Below are 5,596 nucleotides of genomic sequence, written 5' to 3'. Positions count from 1 at the left end.
GAACAAACAGGCAGAAGATTTACAGAAAAAAAAATATCCCCTGTCAAAAATACAATCACAAACCAAAGAAGCAAGATAGGCTAGTAAAGAGAAGAAACGACATCACTATCGGATCGTACACCCATGCGAACATCATAGGTATATGATTCAAGGGTGATGCTCCCATCCAACCACCCGCTGAGGTACGAGTGAAACGGAAGTGTGGCGTCTGTGTGTCGGTAGAAGGTCTCTAAGGTATGATCGCCATGTTAATGAAAAGGTGAAATACAAAGGATACAAACGGAAATACTACTGTTCCTTTGCTTTTTGTCTTGCTGACGAAGGATTTTTCACTGGCAATGTCCATTGTTTGTACTGCTTCCATCCAAGATCTTTCCAATGTACTTCCATACGCAAACGTTCCTGATTTGAATCTACAGTGCGTCAAGATTTTTTTTTCTAGAACTCTTGTCCATTGATTTGCAATTGCCTTGTAAACAGAAATGACTAATTAACCAGCGTCCTGTTATCTATTTAAGCAATAAAGACATTCTATGATCTATTATTGGCTCTAAATTATATTTATCACAAATATCCAAACCCATAATTAGACGCTTTGATTTGTGGCAATCCGTGACTGAAATGAATTATGTAAATAGATCTATATATATATATTGGCGCTGATGAGAAAGACCTCAGACTCATGCAAACATTATACTACACCCAGCAGGCATCTATCAAAATCGGAAACTCTACAGGAAATTCCATTCCTATTAAGAAAGGAGTCCGTCAAGGGTGTGTTGCCTCACCAGATCTGTTTAATCTATACCAAGAAACAATCATGAGGGGCATAAATAATATGGAGGGAATAAAAGTAGGTCACAACATAAATAATATAAGATACGCAGACGATACGGTACTCATTGCAACATCAGAAATCCAACTTCAAAATATTGTTGACAAAGTGGTAGTAGATAGTGAAGCCAAGGGAATGGAAGTGAATATCACCAAAACGGAATGCATGGTAATACAGAAAAAACCCCGAAAACAACAACACCTGCAATATAACGATTCACGGCGAGCAACTTACCAACGTAGAAAGTTTTAAATACCTAGGTTCAATAGTGATAACAGATGGAAGATGTAACCGAGACATACGAGCAAGAATAACTCAAGCCAAACAGGCCTTCATGGACCTGGGAAACATTTTGAAAAACAAACAGATGTCGTTCGGGATTAGATTCCGAGTCTCGAAGTGCTACGTGTGGCCAATCTTGTTATACGGATGCGAAAGCTGGACTACAAATGCAGAAACACAAAAGAACATTGAATCTTTTGAAATGTGGTGCTTGAGAAGGATGCAGAGAATATCGTATACTGCACACAAAACGAACGAAGAAGTGCTAAAACAAACATACCAACAAAGGAAACTAATGCCCTTAATAATGGATCGACAACTATCCTTTTTCGGACACATAGTAAGGAAAGATAAGAATGAATACCTGGCAAGTTGTGGAAAAATACCTGGTAAACGCGCCCGGGGGAGACAAAGAAAAACACTCATAGACCAACTGAAGGGCTTCACCAACCTAACAATCCAAGAGCTGTTTGAAAAAGCAAGAGACAGGGAGGAATGGAGAGAGATAATTCATGCAGTATCCGAAGCCTGGACCAGGCATGGAACCTAGAAGATATATATATATATATATATTATATATATATATATATATATATATATATATATATATATATATATATATATATATATATATATATATAAATATGAATTATTTCAAGTATAGTTATGATCAACTTCTACAATATTCGCGAATGCTCGAAACAATATTGCAGAAGATCATAATTATTCTTGAAATATTATATGGTATAAAAGGAATAGAATTGACGGCTCTATTAATTTTATATACCTGTTAGTGACAAGTTCTCACTAGATTATACCAATCAGACTATTAACGTTAAATGCTACACATGGTTTTGTGGATTGGTATGTTATATCCTGCGAGTATTTTATCTAAGCGCATAGCATCATTAAGAAAATAAAAGGGAAAACACGAACAGTATTGTGTGTACCGCATTTATCACTAAATTTGATCCCATAATGTTTGCGTGAGGAGATACTATTGTTCTATTTTGTATAGATTTCGAAATGTGTTTATGCATTATAAGGGGCATGTAGTTCAATCGGTAGCGCAACCAACGTGACATTCAGACATGGCTCAATTCCTTGTTAGTTTTTCCATATCCTTATTTCTTTGCGCGTTCTGTGCTGGGCACACACTGGCTCGAAAGAAAAAAAACGGCTCATGTATTCATTTAGAGCTATGTTGTTTTGTTCGTTGCGTTTCCGAGGTTCAGCTGATTGGGCAATCGCGAAGTTTCTGATATCAATTTCGTTTTTTTCTGATACTCCCCCTCCCCCCGCCACCCTCTTCACCAATAGAGATAGGGTAGCTGGGTGAGTTTGATGGGGGAAAGTTGCGATAGACTAATGTCCTATCTAAAGAATAGTAACCAATTTCGACACCGGCGAATTAACCTACAATTGGTGGTCATTCCGCGACCTCTTGATGCTATAGATAGAATGAAGTTGACGTCAATCGGGTCTTACGTCTGTTTTTTTGCCATCCATGTTTATGAGTAATTTTCACTAAACTGTATTATCCAGACTATAATATTTCAAGGTTTCACAAGAGTTTTGTGTGTTGTTCCGTTATACTTCCGGATGGCAATGTTGTGAGTTGCTTAGCCAAGCGCATACCATCTATAACTGACAAGCAATTAACATGGACGCATTTTCACTATTGTCTAATAGTACGAGTCCCGGGTTATTTATTTTTACACCTATGAAAATTACGTCAGTTATCGTATCTTTTATTAAAAGTAGATAGTCGAACATTTCAATGGTTCAATTGATGTATGAACTTAAGTTTGAGAAATCACGTACCAACACACAAAACTATGTAACCTTTAAAACGTTTATAGATAGTATGCGCTTGGCTAAGAATCTCACAGCATTGCCATCCAGAAGTATAACGGACAAACGCACAAAACTATGTGTAACCTTGAACGTTTATAGTCTGGTTAATACAGTTTAGTGAGAATTACCCATAAACGCGGATGGTAAAAAGCAATAAAGTTCCGAGTGACGTCAACTTCATACGATCTAATGCAATTTAGTGAGAACTACTCATAAAAATGGCTGGTCAAAAACAAAGCTGAGTGACGTCAACTTTGTTCTTTCTACTCAATTTTTTTTAAAAGGTAGTTTTTGTACCCGACATTGACCGAAAACCGTGCATCGGCTACGATTGCCAACTTAAGTACCTACGTGCTTATCATCTCAAGCAATCAGTACCACAGATCCAGAGCATCACTCACAATTTTAAAATAGGCGATTGGGGAAAAAATGCATAGAAGTGTCGTCAGGTATTGCGATGTAATTCCTTCATCAGTGCCTCAAAATATTTTGATAGATACTAACTGTAAGACTGACCATTTATATCGGCACAAAAGGTAGCAATGGAATTGAGAAATGTTTGTAATGCCTCTGGAAATAAAAGTCAGGGGACGGTACTGGCTAGATGGCAGGGGATATTTTGATTGGTAAATCTTACTCTAACGCTCAAACCATCAATTGAGCTAATGCGAGTTTTTTTTTGGATAAAATCCAATGTTTTTTACATACGCAATTAATATACCGATTTAAATTGATATCATGAATCTGTGTGAAGAGTTGTTTTGGTACAAACATAGTTCTTTTATCACACGGAGAACCCATGTTATTGAAGTTTAACTTAACTTTTTAAAAACACAATTACCTCCAGCTCATTGAGGTTGTTCGTAATGGCATTGCACAATTCCCATACAAAGTCCAAATACACACGTAAAGTCATTGAACAAATACTGAAAGTTCGCATTCCTGATGCTTCCTTTTCTTTAAAAAAAAAAAAAGAAAGAAAGATGGTGTAACTTTTAAATGGTTTATGAATGAATAACAAATATATATTTCTTATCTCCAAATCAACTTAGCTTACCTTTAAATTCTTGATTTTAGAATCTCCTAGTAAAAATCTTTGATAAAAATTCAAATGTAAAAGGACTGACATCCTTTCACCAAGGTTGACAGAATGACCTGAAAATTGTGTCAAAGCTCAGTCACACATTATGGCATGGACAATAGTGAGAAACAGTTCACACATAGTCCCTATATCATTATCGTTTTAAAAAAAAATTAAAATAATAATAATAACAATAATAATAATAAAGCAAACTTGTGTGAAGGTCACTCATGTGTTCACGTAATGTTTATAATTGTTTTTATTAGTTAACAAGTGCTTCGTATAGATATCAATCAGACCTTTAAAGTTCAAGGTTACACTTTTTTTTTCTGTGTTGGTAAGTTATATCCGACTGGCGGATGTAAATGCAATGCATCAATATAATTGAATACAACTCATTGTTCATTTTCTTTTGGTGATCTTGGCCATGTATTGTGACGTAATTTTATGGCAGTGTCAGGCTATGCGTTTACAAAATCATAACATAGCATTTGATCCATCAAACTTGGCATTAAAAAAAAAAGAAGTAAATCAGCACATGTTCATGACTCAGCTCATAAAAAAATCTATATAAAAGTAAAATGCTCATTTCTCAATTAATAACAATGAGAAAATACCCAATTGATGTCAAGCGCTTGGGTAATTTACTCACAATACTCACAACATTCCGCCAGCCGAAGTCAACGTACCAACACACGAAACTGTGTGTAACCATGACCATTTATAGTCTGATTTATATAATTTAGAACTACATTAAAATGGCTGGCTAAAAAAATAACAAAGAGCTGAGTGGCGTCAATTTCGTTCCATCTATACAGGCTATTGTTATACTCTTTAACATTTCCTAAAGACGTCTTTAGATAGGATGGAAGGGATTAAGGGTTAGTGGGTGATCGATGAGATTTAACGAAAATCACGAAATACTTGTCACACATGACAAAATATAATACTTAAATGTTTACAAATCATTATGCAGAACAACAAATATAACAGTACATAACAAAGTACACAACGGAGAGATGATTTTAAAGGGAAAAAAAACATAATCTCCTTAAACCATAACTATACGTTTGACTGTTTCCCTGTCAGCTTAGGATTCCGACCGGGTCCAGGACAAAACTAAGTAATCACTTTCAAAGAAAAAGATAGAAAACAGATAGAAGGGAATAGAAGATACAGCATCATGGGAGGTCAGAAGACCCCACACAGTATAATCGTTTACTGGTTTGTTTTTTTTTAATTAAAAATTGTCTTCACATCAATAAAAGTGTTAAAATGAAAGCCTACATATATGTTATAACTTTACAAAAATAAAATGTATCCCCCCCCCCCTCTCCCCCAGCGGTATTTCCAATCAGTCGAATTACATAAATTCAATATCTTATATATATATATATAAATATATATATATATATATATATATATATATATATATATATATATATATATATATATATATATAAGATATTAAACGATTAAGCGGAGTCGACTGTATAAGTTTAAAGGCAGACCGATTTGCACTTCCAAAGGGAGGGACGGGA

At 35.1% G+C, this 5,596-nt stretch overlaps 1 protein-coding gene across 3 annotated transcripts in view; it reads right to left on the bottom strand.

Annotated features, from left to right (window-relative positions):
* The window catches only part of LOC144965409 (uncharacterized), a 31,630-nt gene extending 27,455 nt beyond the window's left edge, over window positions 1-4,175 (bottom strand). For 2 of the 3 annotated variants that reach the window (XM_078900735.1, XM_078900736.1), the window contains exon 1: window positions 4,032-4,175. The gene's annotated coding sequence lies outside the window, so the exon portion shown is untranslated. Of the gene's footprint in view, window positions 1-3,815; window positions 3,932-4,031 lie in introns of all 3 variants that reach the window. The other variant, XM_078900737.1, reaches the window with a different exon arrangement.
* Between the last annotated feature and the right edge of the window lie 1,421 nt (window positions 4,176-5,596).

This window comes from Berghia stephanieae, chromosome 2 (assembly GCF_034508935.2).
Source record: "Berghia stephanieae isolate SIO BIC M18660-M18661 chromosome 2, UCSD_Bste_1.3, whole genome shotgun sequence".
In the NCBI taxonomy this organism is placed as follows: domain Eukaryota; kingdom Metazoa; phylum Mollusca; class Gastropoda; order Nudibranchia; family Aeolidiidae; genus Berghia; species Berghia stephanieae.
The sequence above is the reverse complement of the archived record's forward strand: the minus strand, read 5'-3'. Positions and strand labels throughout refer to the sequence as shown.